At 33.8% G+C, this 20626-nt stretch overlaps 1 protein-coding gene across 1 annotated transcript in view; it reads right to left on the bottom strand.

Annotated features, from left to right (window-relative positions):
- Window positions 1-20626, bottom strand: part of LOC145690195 (uncharacterized) — a 234848-nt gene that overhangs the window by 75494 nt on the left and 138728 nt on the right. The window lies entirely within an intron of this gene.

Genomic DNA, 20626 nt, shown 5'->3' with positions numbered 1-20626 from the left:
AAGAAAAAACGTATATGGCGTACGTAAAAACATAGAGTCCCTATCACTGCGAAATTAAAATACCGCTAATTTTACAGTAATTATGTGATATCTTCAAATAGATAAAAGATAATCGAAAAGTGGGTCAAGACCTCCCTAGACGATGTTATACTGCATGAGGTACCGTTATCACGAGTCACCTAGTAGCTTTCCGTTTGCAGTTATTTAGAAACGCGAAAATAAATGCCGATTTTCTAAATGGCTGGAAATCGAAAGCAGATAAATGAGTCATGATAACGGTATCTCACGCAAAATTGTATTGGCTAGGGAGGTCTTGTTCCACTTTTCGATTATCTTTTATCTATTTGAAGATATCACATATTTGCTGTAAAATTAGCGGTATTTTAATTTCGCAGTGATGAGGCCTCTTAACGTACAACACTATATGACATCCTGCAGCAAACGTATAACTGGAAACGTATGTTTTATACGTACTTTTCCGTATAAGTGTTCCGAATAAACGTACTTTCCGTATTAAAGAAAGGACTATATATAGGCTGTCAGGATCTCTCACATATAGATGGACGTACGTATATATAACATATAGCTGACATAAGTAACATACGTATACGTATTTGATATATGGAAGACTGTTACAGGTCCGACATGCTGCAGCAGCATGATATAACATCTAAGCAAGAAAAAGGCAATACATTAAGTAGCATATGGATAACGTATGCTCTGTAGCGATTTCGGTAGTAAACATATGGATGCCGTATATTAGCACAACATACCGCTGTCCGGATAACGGATATTTCTCAGTGTAATATTGGTCAGTCTAAATTCTCATGCACAACTTTTGAGAATTTTTTTTAAAAAATGAATTTTGATGGAGCTAAAAACAAGTTCTATTGGTCAAATAACAATTGATAGCTTTTGTTATGCTGGAGCAAATTGCTTGTTTACTTATACGTGCATTATATAAGTAAAAATTAGCGGAAAAGAACTTAAATAGCAAATTGCATTTGTTGTTGTTTATCTTCTCGCAACGGTGATACACACACTGCTAATAGTGTTACACAAACTTCTAACAGTGATATGCAAACTCTTAAAAGTGATACACACTCTTAAGACTAATATACAAACTCCTAACGGTGATACACAAACTCCTAATAGTGATACACACTCCTAAGACTAATATACAAATTCCTAACGGTGATACACAAACTCTTAACGGTAATACAAAACTTCTAACAGCGACAACAAACTCCTAACAGTAATATACAAACTGCTAACAGTGATATACAAACATCCAACAGTGATACACAAACCTCTAACAGTGATACACACTCCTAACAGTTATGCACAAACTCATAACAGTGATTCACACTCCTAATAGTGATACAGAAACACCTAACTGATAAACACTCCTAACAGTAGTGCACGAAGTCCTAACAGTGGTATACAAAGTTATAACAGTGATACACATTGCTAACAGCGATAATCAAACTCCTAACAGTGATACACACTTCTAACTAATACACAAACTCTTAACAGTGATACACAAACTCGTAACTGATTCACACTCCTAACAGTTATAACCAAACTCCCAACAGTTATATATAAACTCCTAACGGTGACACAGAAAGTTCTAACTGATACACAAACTCCTAACTGTGATACACATTCCTAGCAGTGATACGCAAACTCTTAACAGTGATAATTATGGACTCTATCTATGTATTGATGTCTCCTTGCTTGCACGTACAGGATGTGCGTGTGCCTATATACAAGTATGTAAACACATATGTAAAACTTATATACGTGTATAGTATGTACTTAAATATGTGTATCTGGAAATAGTCAAAAGCATATACCTAAGTGTTGTTTATAGTGATATCTATTTACTAACTTTGTTATCTGAGAAGAATGTTTCCTGCCATTTTTTATTCTTGTGTTTTTATTTTCAATTTTTTATTACTATTTTTTGCTTTTTCTCTTGTTTTTCTTTTTATCACTTATTAATATAGTAATTGTTTTTTTAATGTATGTAATAGATTGTAAGAGCCTTCTGTAAATGAAGAATGTTTATCTACTGAGGGTAAATAAATAAATAAATAAACTCTTACATATACCAGTAATACACATATTAGGTTAACTTGTAAAACGTTGTATACAAGAGATGAGATGAAAAATAAAGATACGAAAAAAAAAAATCAAATCGAATTATATTTCAAACTTATGAGAAAATTTAAGTTTCTGTCCGTATAAAAACCCTACACGATTCACGAATAAAATTCACGATTCCTTTTCAATACATAATATTTTCAAAAAAAAAAAAAAAAGATATAATACATACCTTGTTTTGTATTATTATACAATATCTTACGTAACTATCATTGAATTATTACACACGAGTCAAAATTGATTACAGAAAAATCATATTAACTTAATAGTTTATTTCCTGAAAGGTTCTCAAAAAAACTTTTTCTTCCAAAATTTTCTTGTGAAGAAAAAAGTAAAATAAATATTGCATTTGTCATTGAAAGAAAATTGCGTGTGCTATTATAAAACTATCATTCTTAACTTCATCTTCTTTATATCATGTATTCTCATGCGATTATTTAATGTGAACATTGTGTGTACAGTTTTCATGTCGCTACTTGAAATTACATGAATATACACTGCATTACCTACACTAAATGTAATATTTACATATAATACTTTTTTTTTAAAAAAAAGACAGTGGCATGATGTGTTTGATGAGAAATTTCAAATATAGATACTTTGTTAATTATCCAGTGTACAGAAACGATATAAATATGCGTTAAAAAAATACAAAGTACTACACGGAAACAATGAAGAATATCCATCATGGATTACGAAAATAATAATGTGAAATCAAATTTGTTTGCAGTAATTGTATTCTCCAATTTTATTGTTATACTAAAGTAATTTTCAACCAAGAAAAACATGATGTAAAAATAATTCCTACACATGTAATGTACAACTCATTTATCATATGTGATTAATGAGTTTAATTATAGACAGAAGAGACAACACTTGTCTTCTTTCCCTTAAAAAAAAAAAAGGAAGAAAAGTACAGACACGTATATTCATACAATTATTTTGATTTTCCTAAAAATGAAAAATGAAATTTTTCTGTTTTACGTCCCATGATTATGCTGGCTAGGCTAAAGGAGACATTGATCATGAAAAATTAATGAAATGATGGAATGAATAAAGTGAGAGGAAACGGGAGAACTCCGAAAAAACCTACGCACACGGTGTTTGTACACTACAAAGCTCACTTGGTGCGATCTGGGATCGAACCAGGACCCCATGCACCAGAGGTAAACGCTTTACCATTGAGCCACCGCGGTCCCCTCTATACAAACATTGTGTAATGCCATGCGTGAGGATTATGCTAATATAAATGGAACTCTATTGAACATCCTTAGGCAGCGTCTGTACCCCTCTCGCTGGTGTACAAGTTATCGCGTGCTCGCGCCTTTGGTGCAGGCGATCTCGAGTTCAATTCCTGATAGGACAGGCTTGAAATTAGAAGGCATCATGGTGATTTTGGATTCCACCGTAAACAGTAGGTCCGCGTCTCTTTTAGGCTTGCTGCTGAAAAGGGACAATAAACTCCAATCCTATAAGTTTGTTTCAGGAACTTCCGGTATTATAGAATATATATATATATATATATATATATATATATATATATATATATATATATATATATATATATATATATATATATATATATATATATATATATATATATATATATAGATAGATAGATAGATAGATAGATAGATAGATAGATAGATAGATAGATAGACATATTGTTTGCTATTGTAACTTATCTAATAGTTGTACATTCAAACAAAAATCAAAAGAAGTATATACCTTACTTAACTTTTTTTTTAAAAAAAAGAACTGTTTTACATTTAAAAAAAAAAAGAAAATGCAATAAAAGTGTGAATATCCCATATTAGTGAACATCATAACTTGCAAAAGTCACAAATGTAATAGATATTCAGCACCAATGCAGTCATTGTAAGCCCACATTAAACATGATGAACACTGTAACTAAAGTTCCCCTCTTGCGTTATGGGTAAAATTGCTGTGCAAAAATAAATAAATAAATAAATTTTAAAAAAACTTTGCATCGATGTCAAGGCCAGACATTTTTTGTCTTCCGGACGGATGGATGGGGGAAGGCCATTTTTTTTAACGAATGAATGGATACACGGTAAGACAATTTTGTCTCCCGGACGGATGGACACACAGCCATACTTTTTTGTATCCGGATAGACAGACACACGGATAGACTTTTTTGTCTCCCGGACGCATGGACCCATGGCCAGACATTTCTGTTTCCCCGACGGATGGACACACACCCATAGTTTTTTTCTCCTGGACGACGGACACACGACCAGACTTTATCTCCCGGACGAACAGACTTTTTTGTATTCCGGGCGGACGCTCAGACTTCTTTTGTCTCCCGGATGGATGGGCACACGGTCAAACTTTTGGTCTCACAGACGGACGGACACACAGATAGACCAGGTAAATATATATAAAGGAATTTTGGTTCATAAACCACGCTCATTTTTTAAAAAAATGAGGCGAGCCTTTCAATAACAGCCTTATATAATCGACCAAAAACGAAAAATAAGCAAGGAAAGTCCTTCAACGTTGATGAGGCAACTAGATAATTCTCACTGACAAATTAAGAGAATTAGTCTGATTAGAGTACATGAATTGCTCCATTTACATGCATATCTTACATGTATTTTCAGGATGTCTTAATGTGATTTAAAAAGAAAACCACCACACCCACCAACAATTTATTTATTTTTTTGTTAACGTTTGTAGGCATGTCAAAAGACATCCGTAAGTTAAGTACCTCCACTTCCTTCGTGATCCACCAATAAGATATACCACATGTGGTAGGCTATGTATATGTGTGTATATATATTTGTATGTGTGTGTGTGTGGAAAATATTTCTTCTCTGGGTGCTGAACCACAGTAGAGTGGCTGTAGAATATGTAGAATATATGATGTGCACTACACACCTGTCGTGTGAAGACTAAAAAAACTACAGTAACATTCGAAAAAAAACATATGTGAATGTTTGCGCTTTATTCTTGTGATGTGTGCGACACATACAACTTACTGAGAGAGGATCATTCAACTGAAAGAAGTCTTTGCATGGTGTAAACGCTCTGACTATACCATGTTCGTGTGTGGTCCAATTCCTCCCTCTCCCCCACCTTCCCAAAAAAAAAAAAAAGTTCTTCAGAAATTGCTTCTGTACATCTGATTACGAAGAGCCGCTCTAAAAAAAAAAAAAAAAAAAAAAAAAGCTAAGACAGGCCGAGAGAAAGAAGAACAGAAGTTTTGGCATTCTCGTTCCTTCTGTTCGTTGTTGGTGTTTATCTTTCTATATAGATTGTCATTGCGCTTGTTGTTCTAGTTGTTGTACAACAAACTATTGTTGTCTTTTTCACTTAAAACTCTTTTCTTCTGTCTGATAGTGAAAACCCGGATGGGACAAACTGCTATAGATGGCTCTTTGTGTGAAAATGTACATCTTAACCACCCCTGTCACCAGACTTGCAATCTAGTGTAGAGTTTGCTTAAGAGACCTAATCACTGCGAAATTAAAATATCGCTAATTTTACAGTAATTATGTGATATCTTCAAATAGATAAAATATAATCAAAATGTGGAACAGGAGCGTCCTAGACAATATTATTTTGCATGAAGTATCGTTATCCCGAGTCACCTAGTAGCTTCCTATTTGCAGCCATTTAGAAACGCGAAAATAAATTCTGATTTTCTAAATGGCTGGACAATCGAAAGCAGATAAGTGAGTCTTGATAACGGTATCTCGTGTAAAACAATATTGTCTAGGGAACTCTTGTTCTACTTTTCGATTATCTTTTATTTATTGTTTATTGACGATATCACATAATTACTATAAAATTAGCGGTATTTTAATTTCGCCGTGATGGGGCCTCTTAAGAAACCAGTATACTCCCAATGATGATTTTCAAAACCTTACACACACACACACACACACACACACACACATATATATATATATATATATATATATATATATATATATATATATATATATATATATATATATATATATATATATATATATATCGAGACGAGACGAGAAATTTCACAAGTCTCTGTACGTATATTTTTCAATTTTCGCTAGGATGTAGAGGGACAAACCTTAGGAATTGAATTCCTTCTTACTGGAGAAAATCAACTATCTCTGTTTTCAAGTTGATCACTATAGAGGAAAAGCGGTAATAGATAGCGAGAAACAATTTCCTGCAATCAATTAAGACTCCTAAGAACATATTCCATCTTCATTCTAATTCTACTAAAATTGGAAGTGGTAGAAACCTACTACCACTTTCAGTTTCAATGTTAATTGAGAAAATATCACGTCATAGCAATCAAACTTCTTCATGTGGTTAACTGAGAAAATATCACGATGACTGAGACGTCCTTTTACTTGTGAAATATAATGAGAAGTTATTAATAAGGAATGACAAACAAAACACTGGGAATTTCCTGTGTAAGGAAATGATAACTGAGACGTTCTTTTACTTGTGAAAGATAATGAGAAGTTACTAATAAGGCATTAAAAATACAAGCGAAAAACTAGCAATCTCCTTCTAGGGAAATGATATCTGTGACGTCCTTTTACTTGTAAAAGATTATGATAAGTTATTAATATGACAACAAGAATAACAAGGAAAACACTAGGAATTTCTGTGTAGGAAAATAATGACAGACGTCTCTTTACTTGTAAAAGATAATGAGAAATTTTAATAAGACAATAAGAATGACTAGAAAAACACTAGGAATTTCCCGTGTGTAGAAATGATGACTGAGACGTGTCTTTACCTGTGAAAGGTAGCGATTAGTTATTAAAAACGCATTAAGAAAAAGAAGCGAAACACTAGGAATCTCCTTGTAGCGAAATGATAACCGAGACGTCCCTTTGCTTGTAAAAGATAATGATAAGTTATTAATAAGACAATAAGAATGACAAGGAAAACACTAGGAATTTCTGTGTAGGAAAATAATGACTCAGACGTCTCTTTACTTGTAAAAGATAATAAGAAATTTTAATAAGACAATAAGAATGACTAGGAAAACACTAGGAATTTCTCGTGTGTAGAAATGATGACTGAGACGTGTCTTCACCTGTGAAAGGTAGCGATTAATTATTAAAAACACATTAAGAAAAATAAGCGAAACACTAGGAATTTCCTTGTAGGAAAATGATAACTGAGACGATCCTTTACTTGTGAAAGATAATAAGAAGTTATTAATAAGACATTAAGGAAAACAATAAAACACTAGGGATGACTGAGACGTCCTTTTGTGTGTAAAAAAAAGTTAATAAGGCAATGTGTTAACTTTCTCTTTTATGAAGTTAGAGATACGTTGGAGATGGCCAACTTTTGTGTCAACCAATTGAAATGAGTTGCATATGTGGTAAATCTCTCAAAGTTTCATTAAAAATTTCATAAGAAGAGCTACTAGAAATGATGTACGTATGGAAATAATACTCAAGATTTTGTGCTGGGAGTTATCTGAAGGCTTATTCTGCAAAACAATAGTATTTATTACAAAGCCGAAGATGTTAATAAATTAAAATTACTGAATGGATTAATGACTTGAAAATATTACCCAATGAGGTATTAAAAGCGATAATTTGATTTAAGTCCTGATCATATAAGCTTAGCAACGAGCACAACCGTGGATCTACGGCACATTTCTACTTTCATTTACATTATCATTCAGTGAGATTATACTATATTATATTTCCGTATAGTCTATCATGATGTTTGCTCTTCTGTGCATTAATCTGGGTAATATTTTTTATATTACTACAAATATTTAATAATAATAATAATAATAATAATATATTTTTTATGATTTAATTATTAATTTAGTCGAGCTATATTTAAATGTATAATCAACATTCAACATAGGGTCTACTATGAAAGCTACGTTTAAGGTTCGAACCAAGTTAATAGAGAACTAAAGCCAATATGAACCATGTGAATAGATTAAAACCAAAATAGAAATAAATTCGTACAATTTCCAAACGAAAGGAAAGCCATTAACATTTCTTCAAATCTTAAAATATATAAATCAGAATGGACCATATGTAGTACCTTGTGACACTCCGGCATTAACAGAGACTTTTCTTACATTCCTGCAAGCTTTAGTTCAATTGGAACCTAGCAAACTTCATTCTTTGCTTGAAGATAGTTGGCAATACTGTCTGGAAGAGTTACGGCTCAGTTATGACGAAAAAAACAGTCAAGGGTTCGTCCCTCGTGATCATCTCGCCAATTAACTCTCGTTTTCTTAACGGTGCACGCATCGTTTACAGCGCTTCTTCACATAAGATGTCTGCAAGCGTCACCTATGTTCACTTCACTTGCAAGCAGTGCCATCTAAAACACCGAAAAGCCTTCTTCCCTTGTCACTTCATCAGGGAAAAAAGAGGAACCGGCGCAGTACTTGCAATGTGTGTTTCGGTGCGGACAGCAGAAAGGCGACACTTGTCCTTTGCAAATGAGGCGATTCCACGCCAAGTCCTTGGTATTATTCCAGTGGATGTCAGGCACCTTCACTCACAGTAGAGTACTAACTGCCACAACACCTGCTACGCACACCACATTTGTTCAGTTTATGAAGTGGAAGAAATGATAGTGTCATTAGTCGCTTCCGTACAAGGAGATAATTATGCACCAATCGTACTGCATTCTTACGTTAAAAGGACATAAAGGGAAAAAATAATATAACAGAACTGAAATATAGTGTCTTAAGCGATTATATGTGCATTATTTCTTTGAATTACAATATTGTACACAATGGTTATTTAAAGATCAACAGATCCTGATCATTTCGAAAATTACTCGATGGCATTTACATATATATCAAATAAGCATGTGAAATATCTGTAAGCGTGGTTCCGTCTTCAATTCTCCATTGTAGCTTTCATCTGCAGTCAAACAACATGATATGCAACTCACTATAGTTTTTGGTAACAAAATAGCACGACAGCGAATGCATGTTAAGATTATTAATGAGTAGGAGAAAAAGTAGTGGCCCTATATTGTATCCATGAGGAACACCAAATATTTAGAACTGGTTTTTATATTTCACATATCCCTGCTTACGATACATTAGTTATTTTATATTTTGTTTCTTAAAAAAAGTAAGAAAAGAAAATGTAAAGTAAGATAAAATATTAAAATTTGTCTTATTACAACTATGTACTTCATTCAATCACTCGGATATATATGAATTTTCACTGTAGTTTAAACTGTTAAACCTATTTGTCAATATTGTAGTATTTTAAAAATACAAGGAATAACTGTCGAGATTGCTGCCATTACATCACTGTTAAATTATAGTACAGTCCACAAATTAGTAACTGTTACTACTATGGTTTTACACTAATGATACCTGTTGGTTGACTTAGAATTTAATGTCCCTTTTTCAGCGTCGAAGCTATAGAAGATATGAGATTTGACTTACAGAAGATCTCACCAGGTATTGAATCAGGGTTTCCTTCACCGAAAGTGCTAATGTTAACCATGTAACCAAGGAAAAGCTCTGTTAAGGCCATCTGCATGAAAATTCTATAAAATCTGTAAAGCCTGTGAATCGCCATCCAAATATACGTAGTTTTTGAGGGGTTATCTGTACCATGATGTCCCTACCTTTTGGTTTTTAAAATTATTTATTGCAATGCTTTTCTTAGTTCCATTTCTGTGTGTTAGAGTCAAATTTTGCACTTTGAATTTTCACATTTCCATATTAACTATATCTCTGCTCAAGACAAAACTATAAATTTGATGTAATTATTTTTACTATAGATTATTTTATTATAAAATTAATAAAATTATTTAATTATCAAGCGCCTGCTTCTTATACAACCCAAATCCTTTCGAAGTTTGGTTGGTTGCAGATAACCATGCGTTAGGTTGACTTCATATCAAGTTTTAGCATTATTCATATTGCAAAAAAGAGGAAAAAGGATATTGTCTTGCATAATACAAATACAAATATTGAATGAAGAAAATGAAAAGAAATCAAATCTTTACTTTAACGTCCCACGATTGTGCTCTTTAGGCTAAGGGAGACGGATGATTAAGGCAAGTGAAAGAATTGTGGAATGAGAATGTGAGAGGAAACGGAAGTTTCCAGAGAAAACTCACGGACACAGTGTTGTCCCCCACAAATACACTTGACCGGGGATTGAACCAGGGATCCCATGCCCCAGAGGTAAGAGCTCTACCACTAAGCAACCGTGTTTCCCTAATATTGAATAATGAGATTAACATTTTAAAATATTATACAATATTATATATTTTATTTATTTATTTTTGGTGGAGTAAGATGAAGAAATACGTGTAAGATTGAAAAAAAAAAAGCATTGTGCACAAGTGATCTACTTCCCTACTATATCAACATAAACTTTAGTCCGATTTAGGAACAGCTTGTTTTAAGTAGACGGGTTTCATCAGTTGCCTTCTCCATTATAGTACGTTTCGTGTTAACAGTGGCGGATCTATCCCGAGTGTCACAACTCCCAGTTATTTGAGTAACACAAATAATTTATGCTATTATTTACATATTTTTCAAAGTTTATAATAAACTCATGCTATACCTATCATAGTAACGGTTCTGGGTCCCCCCCCCATACACATACAGTTTTTGTCTTCTAGATCCGTCACTGCGTGTTAACAATGACAAATAAGCTTTTAATAATGTTCTAAAAGTGACTACAAGTGAAACCATTCAGAGCAAGAATGAAGCAGATTACCATTTACCGTTATTATCGTTAGGAGAAAGGATAAAGATCAACTAAGCAAATATTACGACTATTTTTTTTAACGACTCCGTTAAATAAATCTTCCACTGATTGCAGGGTATTGAAGAGTATCCTCTTCTCATTACGTAATCCTAAAAAAAAAGCACTATAAAACAATAACGGTATTCCGAGAAGATTTAAAATAATTACCTTCTTCCACAACAATGTATCACGTCGTAAAAACAAACACTAATAATAGAAATGAATCGCTTTAAAAAGAATATAGTAAGTGTTGGCTCCGATCCTTACTGACCGATAAGGTTTGACTTAATGACTGCAAATTACTTTATAATTATAGCAAAGACTTTCAGAGCATATTTCTTCTTTCTCGCGCATTAAATAAAAGTTACGGTTGTGTACATTTTATTTTAGCATTTACTTTCTTTATGAGTGACAGAGGCTCGCTAAGATGTGAATGCAGATTTTTTTTAATACTGTATTTACTCGAATATAAGCGCCCTTCATTTTCTTTTTTAAAATTATTATTATTATTATTATTATTAAGTTATTCTGCGTTTCGGCAGTGAGCCTGGAAATCTTTCTTCTACGTTTTTCGATCTTCAGCTTCCTCTTTTAACTCCCAATATTTTCTTCTATTTTTGAAATCATCGATCACTTGTATTCTTCTATTTCCTATTTCTCGCTTTCCTTCCATCTTTCCTTCTATGGCGGTATGGAGAAGACAATTTCTTTGCAAGATGTGTCCAATCTAATTGGCCTTCCTGAGAGTAATGCTCGCTAAAAGCGTTCTCCTCTCTCCTATCCGTTTTAAAATGTCTTCGTTTGTTACTCTTTCTGTCCATTTTATCTTTTTCATCTTCCTCCAACACCACATTTCGAAGCTCTCTAAATATTTCTTGTCTAACTTCCGTAATGTCCAAGTCTCCGAACTATAAGGTCCAATACTCCACATATAGGACTTGACAAATTCCTTCCTTAGACCAATATTAAGGCTGCTAGTTAAAAGTGATCTTTTCTTGTCGAATGTTTCTTTGGCTATGGCAATTCTCGATCTGATCTCTCTGGTGCAGTACGCGTCTTTCGTCAAAATACTTCCCAGATATTTGAAATGGTAGACGTCTTCAAGTACTCTTTATTCTACTCTGGCCTATAAGGGCGTATTTAATATTCTCATTACTAGATTTTTCGATGTTGATTTCCATTCCATATAGTTTCCCAGTGTTGTTTTAAACAGAGGGCTAAAATTCTTGAGGGGTACTTATAATAGCGTGACACGTCTTTGAACAAATTACAGAAACACCAGAAGATGCTTTTCTTCTTCTTTTTTTACTTAAAGATGTTTTATTCCTCATGATTTTAAGCTTAGTATTTTATATATAATAAATGAAAGAGATACATAGGTCATAATGACAATAAAACAACATTTTGACGACTTAAAGCTCTATAATCGTTTTTTTTTTCTTAAAGTACATGACACTGCATGTAAGTTCATGCATATATTTCAGAGTGGATAGAGGTGCGACTGGTAAATCTATCTGGAAATATACTTCAAACAAATCATACACCTTGCAGCTAATGACGATCCCATGACTTGTTAGAAACGTGAATAGTCTGTAGTGATCTCCTACAGATTATGCTTGTATTCGCACAATAAACAGATTGTACAAACAGACTCAATTTTTTGAGGGAACGCGCATATATTAAAGTATATACGGTATATACACGTTTATTCACACATTATCCATTTATAATTTATTTCAACTGAATGAAAATTATTAGCTTTATCAGATCAGCAACGAGCGACTACTTTTTTAACGCCTTAAAATTCTTTTTTCTATTTTCTCGAAAACTACGCATAAGAATTTACCGTCAAACATGTCATTTTGTTCAGCTCGATGTCATTTATCAATTTATATAAAATATATACCATCTCTAGACGATATTATAGTTAAAGAAAACCTAAATTTACGAGTAAATCATAATTTTGGGCTACATTTCATGAACCATACAGTGTATTGCCGTCTTTCTAGTGTCATAATAAAAAGCTTGAAGAGGGTAGAGGGAGTATACTTCAGAGTCAGTTTCATCTTAATACGTAGCAGTGGCTATCATATAGTCTAACATCAACTTTTACAAAAAGAAGTGATAATTTTTTGTTCTTTCTCTAAAACTCCACATGAGAATTTAGACCCACTCATTTGATTTTGTTGGGCTTAATAAAGTATATCAATTGATATATGCCAAATATTTTGCACATTCCTCTCCCCTATCCTTCCCCATTTAAAGGGTAATATAATGGATATTGTGGATTTTTAAAAAAAATGTTTTAAATACCTAGCGAACAATATCAATTTTGCTTACATCGTGACCTAATATGCAATGTAATTACAAAAGAAGAATATAAACATTTTTTTATTTTAAAAAAAAATCATGAAAAGAAATTTGTGTCCTCTTTGCCATTATATAATCGTTACTTTCTGTGTGTGTGTGTGTGTGTGTGTATTTATATTTCTCTTTCTTTAAGAAAAGTTCCGCAATATTATTCCTGGAAAATTCATAGTTTCGTGGCGACCAATATAGTCAGTGGCATCCTGAAGAGGTCCCAGCAAACTATAATTACATTCATGTTGATGTGTTTATTGCTGTTTCGAATGTGAAACAAAATGAGTAACTGAGAAGGACGAACAAGGAGAGGGAGAAAGAGAGAGAGAGAGAGAGAAAGTGTGAGTTCTCAAAAAAAAAATCATGACTATTCTTCTGAAACCAAAAGGTAAAATTAAAAAGAAAATCTTTCGGAAATGAGGTCAAATCCGTTAAAAGAATAGTAATTTCTTTAGTTTTTAAAACAGTTCTGAAGTCTATAATGATAGGAATAAAAGAAAAAGAAAAAGGTATATGGTTATATAGGCGTTGTGTAAAAAAAATGTAGATATATATATTTACATTTATAACAATACTTCTGAGAATTCCAGTAAATTTGGCTGTTGTTTAGAATCCACGTGGCACGGTACTTGTAGTACTATAAAACTCTTTTAAAAAGTCAATTCCCTCTTATCACTTCTTTCTTTAAAAAAAAATCTAAATGAATTAGCCAAGGAAGTCTACTTTCCTTTAGTTTAATATTCCTTTGGGGAATGCACGGCAACTCAGTGGTAGGGCGTTTACCTGTACTGGACTGGCCATGTTGGCTACTTGGTGATCACCAAGGGTCCGACGCTCGAGGGGCCCCGAAAAGATCACGAGGCGCAGAACCTGCATGTCTTAGCCGAATTTTAGCGATCGCAAACGCTTTTTTGAGTCCTCCTTCCAAAAAGGGTGCGGAAGCTTAAGTTCGTTTTTCCGAAAGAAGTATTCTCGGGTCCAATTTGCTCAGATCAGTACGGCCCCGTAAGCCAGTAAAATTTCGTACTTAGAAAAGTCCTTATCGTTTTGTTACTATATATGGCGGAGGGCTTTAAGAACCAGCGCCGAGGGCTTTCAACTTGGCCAATCCGACACTTGCGTTCACCTCTGGGTTCCTGGTTCGATCTCAGATCAAATGAGTTCGTAATGGATAACATCGCGTCCATAAGTTTTCTCGGGTTTTCGTTCCGTAGCATTCTACCATTTCTTTCATAATCATCCATTTTCCTTTAGCCTAAAGGATATAACGTGAAAATAGAAATAACTAGCGTCCATTACCCACTTTGCTGGGTTAAAAAGTTAGTAACATGTTCCGTTAGTCAGTCACTTTTTACTATGAAGTCGACACTCATATCGGTCATTTTCGATCATTATATATATATATATATATATATATATATATATATATATATATATATATATATATATATATATATATATATATATATATATCCTTCTCCATATTCCCCAAGTTGTGGGGTCTGAATTTGGATTTAAGCGGCACCGGAAGTGTCACTGTTCATCTCAGCGATCCCGAAAAATATGGATTCGACACTAATATCGGTTATCTTCGATCAATTTTATGTATCTCCCTCTGCACCTTCCCCAAGCTGCGGGGCTGAATTTTGATGTAAACGGCATCGGAAGTGTCACTATTCATCTCAGCGATCTCGAAAACTATGGATTCGACACTAATATCGGTCATTTTTCAACCATTTTTATATACCTCCCCCTCCGCCTCCTCTAAGTTGTACCGTCAAAGTGAAATGATAAAAAGCATTCCAGTCGAACCGAACTTCATCTATGTGGAAAATTTGATTGAGATCGGTCCAATGGTTCAAGAGTTATTAAGTCACAAACAGTCACTTTCCTTTTTATTTATATGGAAGTTAGATTTTGAGCGGCTCAGGTGGGGACACAATAGTATGCCACATTTTCTAACTTTCGGTAAAAATTTGGAAAAGAGGGTTCAACATTCCCATGCAATTCAATGCAATGACACATCAAAAAAGCTTACCCTGCCTTCTGCAGATAAAAATTCCGAATGTAAACTACCCACATACTCTGCTGTGGTTCCATACCATACCATTTTTTAAAGTTAATATGAAAGAAATGATTTTTTAAAAAAAGAATATACTTTAAAATGTTATCACATAGTAACACAATATAAATTTAAGATAATAAGCGTTATCAGCTTTCACCTTATAATACATTATTAGAAATATAGGTGTTATTTCTTGATGTATCACTATTTAAAGGGAAAATGCATAGATTCTTGTCTGAAATACACTTTTAACCTGATTTCTTTTTATCACACGCAATCCACAGAATTCCTTTGATGTTGACAATGAGTTGAGTTCAGTTGATTTTGAGTTTAACGTCCCGTTCAGCAGCGAGGCTATTTGAGACGTAGAACTACTGATTAACGTAGAATCCGAACCACATGAGCTCCCGCCGGGAATCGAACCCGGGTCTCCCACGCCAAAAGGCGCGTACGCTAACCGCTTAGCCACGAAGGAGCCCTTGATCTTGACAAAACTTAGCACGGAGCACTGGCGGATTCACAGGAAGACGATTGGGGCAATTATTCCCTTCCAAAGTCTAACTTTTTATAGATATGTATATAAAATATCGTGCTATTTAATTCCGATATGTTGTAAAAGTTTCTATTTGAAGCTTATATCAATTCCTCAGATTGTGATCTGTCCCTACTAAACAAATTTTCTGAGTTCGCTGGAACGGAGGTAGAACCTCACTTGTTTAGTAAGTATGTGTGTGTGTGTGTGTGTCTAAAATATTTTTCTTTGTAGATCTTTGGTTTCAGAGTTATGAGCCATCGAAAAAAAAAGTTTGGACTTTGTCAATTTTTTAAAGAACAAAAAAACATAGTGATTGCTATTTATTTAAAAAAAAAAAGAATCAAGTGGAAATGCATGGGACAATCCTATTAAACGCTAAAATTTGGGGTATGAAGGGTGTACTTATAATAAAGATCTATTAAAATAAATGAAGGGAAAATTACTTTTCTTTCTGGGTTTGGGTAATTCATTATTAGATAATAAAATATCTGAAACTAAATTATTTTCGATTTCTGTTCGCTGCAATGTTGAAATGAATGTGAAAATCATGTGGAATGTAGATCAGGAATTAATTGATTTTCCTCTCTGGATGGTATATCCTTTCTTACTGTAGTAGTATTTGTAATTTCGTGATAGTTTCCTACACTCTCATGTCTAATATATATATATATATATATATATATATATATATATATATATATATATATATATATATATATATATATATATATACAGAATTTTCTGACGTGGGGGTTCACCAATAGCTACCAATACATTTGAATAAAATTTGAATTTATTTAAATGCCAAATGTGTTGTGAATGAAGAATTGGCCTGGAAATGTTCAGTGTCTAGTTTTGGAAATCGAATCCACGATTTTCCGAATACAAAGCCAACGCTTTACCAACTTTGCCACAGACGCTTTGTATCGGTGTAATTTTTAGTATATAACTAGTTTACTCCTTTAGATCAGGAATTTCTTTAATCATGGACACTTGGGATATGGTGGATACTTGTCTCCTAAAGAGTCCTGATAAAGGTGTTGCTATTTTCAGTGCTAGCTTCTCATTTAAATACTGTATATTTACTCCTTAAATCCGGCCCTGTACACACACACACACACACATATATATATATATATATATATATATATATATATAATGCATCATGTGGAATAACAACAGGAACATATATAGACAGTCTTCATCTAAGAATCTTCGTAACCCATCCTTGACATCAAGGAATGATTTGCAAACTTAAACCTACCTCTGCCGTGATCTTCTTCCACTTTAGGTACAGTATCATCATATAAACTACATAATGACATCTTCCAAAGAAAATTACAGTATTATTCCTGAATGCCTTGTTTGTGTTGCAATATCATCTATGTAGTTAAAGCAATTGCTTATACATATATTTACAATATTTACCCATTGTATGGGTCACGCAAAGCAGCATCATTGTCTTCTGACCGTGAAGACCCACTACCCATGCAGACCGACTATGTACGTATGATATACAGGACACTATAAAAATAATCCATCCAGCGTATTATGAAAAAAAAAATCGACGGAATTGTCACGTTCAATTGGTCTTCCAGGAACTTCTGTTTACTGACTTATGTAATGGTTAAGCTTTCTTCAATTGTATGTGCTATCCTTTTCTTTTTACTGACCTGTTTACCGACACGGTCAAGTGAACTAATACCTTTTTCTAGAGAAAGTTTTAAGTTTCGTTGTGTAGTTATTGACAGGAATTACATTATATATATATATATATATGAAAAAAATCAAGGTCTTTCTTCCTTTACAGAGTACGCTTCTTGCAAAACTGATTTCAAATTATTGCTTGAAATTATTATTTTTAAATTCTGTTTCCTTCTTGTGTGGAAGGTCATCCGGCGAGTCCACTTTTAAATGCATCTCACTTGTGTTTCTAGAGATAGAGACATACACATGAGAACTGCAGCAAAGTAATTAAACTGTAATTACTATATTCAGTTGAAATTATAGGTAAAACTATTATTTGAAACCTATATTTTTCTGTACAGGACACGTATATTTTATAGAATAAGTCGAAAAGTTAAAAGAAAATACGCAGTTGTGCGTTGATTTATCAAACCAACACACTACTTGCAAAGTATAATAGCAACGTTACTACCGGAAGTTGCAGTTCGTAAATTCAGCGTTCGATTTTTTTAATTCGATTGCTCATCATGAAGTACAGTACGAGGAATGCTTTACTTTCGAGGATGCCCTAGTACTTAGGTCTAGAAACACACGTTACTTATCATGATGGGGACATATAGCCTTCGCTGTTGAGTTCCTCTTAGGCCATAACCTTTCATTCATTCACTTTTATGGAGGTCCTTCGTGGCTAAGTGGTTTGCGTACGCAAATGCAGCGTAGGAGACCCGAGTTCGATTCATGGCGGGAGCTCATGTCGTTCGGATTCCACGTTAATCAGTAAGTCCACGTCTCACATAGCCTCGCTGCTGGCTGAACGGGATGTTAAACTCAAAATCAACTCAACTCATTCACTTTTACTTATCATAGAATTATAGCAGCGTGTATATGCGTGTGTGTCACTGTTAGGAGTACGTTTATCAACGTTAGAGAAAAGACAAATTCAATAGATGCAATCTGCTAAATTAACAGCGTATTCTTCAACACACACAGTAAAGAAAATCTGTTCTACCAGAAAAAAACTACCATTTATTCGCAATGTATGATAAACAGTACGTTTTAGAGTCTTGAATATTTGTTTTTTTCTCTATTTTTCTCGAAAACTACGCATCAGAATTTACCCTCCAGCATTTAATTTTGTTCAGGTCAATGTGATCTATCGATCGGCATATATCTTACCTTTGTTGTTCAGCTTGGTAAAAAATGAAGTGATTGCTACATGTCTCACTTTTTTTTTGTCACTAAATGCTAAACATTCTGTAGATGTTTTAGTTGCATCACGTAAAATAAATTACTGATACTTCATTATTATCTTCGCTGTATCTAATACTTGCCACGTACTATATAGTATCTTTGGAGGACACGGTGGCTCAGTGGTAAAGCGCTTACTTCTGGTGCGTGGGGGTTCAATCACCAGCCAAGTAAGTATGTGGTGGACAACATCGTGCCCATGAGTTCTCTCGGGATGCTTCCGTTTCCTCCCACTTTATCATATCACCAATTCTTCCGTCATCATTCAATTACCTTAATCATCATCTCGCTTAGTCTAAAGGGCATAATCGTGTGACGTTAAACTAAAAAGGAATCATTTTTGTAGGTATTTCTGCCTGCCTGCCTAGTGTCAAAAAAAAAAGTTAAATATAAACAAATATAGATGTCTTAATTAAGGACGATTTTCAACTATAGTGTACAGAGGGCCGAAGGCTGGGCCGCAACAAGTAGTAAAGTATAACAACACATAAATTAATTAAAGTAATTTAATAGGTAAACCCGTAGAAAGTATTCCGAACCCGAGCAGTCCAGGTGCACCCAAAGTTCTTGCAGCCCTAGCGTAGACATTTTTATATTGAATTTTCATTTTCCATAGAAGTTTTGTCCTCAATTTTTATGAACTTTCAAACATTTTGTGTATAAAACTTTATTATAGATCTGTAGTACACCTATTACAAAACAAGCTTTGTCTTTCGAAAGTTGGCTTGCTGTGGAGATCAGACATGTCCTCTACAGGCGCCAAACTTCAATAATAATAATAATTTAATATAAAACATTAAAGCGTTTACGTGCTATGCCAAAAATACACTACACTAGACAATAATATTACTTGAATGTTATCTTCTATAGACATACACTGCAGGTGTTTTCTTAGCAAAAGAACAGAACAAGTCTTTTCTACGCATTCAATTCACAGTTAATAAAATAGTAACATGTCTTTTTTTTATTGTACGGATTTCAAATTTTTAGCAATATAATTTTCTTGGAAATGAAGTTAACATTATATTTGATTGTGTGTGTTTGTCGTGGTGGTAAAAGAGGATAATATCGTGTCGATAATGATTGTAAACTTACAAGACAACGGGGGCAGGGGAGGGTGGGGACATTTACTAGAAATATCACCCAAAAGGAGGCCTTCTAATCTCCTCCCTCACTTCTTCGGCGGTTTACCAATTCACGTCTATTTCGATGGCGTCAGACAGCAGGTTTCGTGCCCTAGCGCATGCTCCTCTGCCAAGACACGCAACAAATATTAGGAGCTGCGAAGGAAGGTTCAGGTGTTAAGATTCTACACAACATTGCATGTTGTTTCGTCAAGGTACAGAGGCATCCCATAGCGAAGAAGCGGATGAATGCATGGGAAGTTCCCGATGGAACATCGGACCGACTGGCGCCACACCATTTCCTTCACACACACACACAACACATCGCTCTTGTTTTTTGTCATTTTTAACCACAAATATATATAAAAAAGAAATAATATCTGAGACATTGAAACATAATTCAAGAAATTACATATTATTGTATGTAGGCTATCCCATATAAAAACTCGATCCTTTGGAAATAATTTTTGGACATTGGTGACGGTTAATTTTCCTCCAAATTATATAGACGACAACATCGACATCATCTAAGTCACCTATCTATAGCAGTTCTTTTCAAAATTATAGCATAATATTCTAACATGTTTCCGATAATATATAATAGCAGTGGCCTACTAAAATTAGCTAATAACAGATAATATGACCTTTTTTTTTTTTTTTTTTTTTTTTTTTAGAAAACTTACACTTCAAAGATCATTTT

Source organism: Thermobia domestica, chromosome 7, assembly GCF_964235325.1.
Source record: "Thermobia domestica chromosome 7, izTheDome1.hap1.1, whole genome shotgun sequence".
Taxonomy (NCBI): domain Eukaryota; kingdom Metazoa; phylum Arthropoda; class Insecta; order Zygentoma; family Lepismatidae; genus Thermobia; species Thermobia domestica.
Note: the sequence above shows the minus strand (reverse complement) of the source record. Positions and strands in the feature narration are given on the sequence as shown.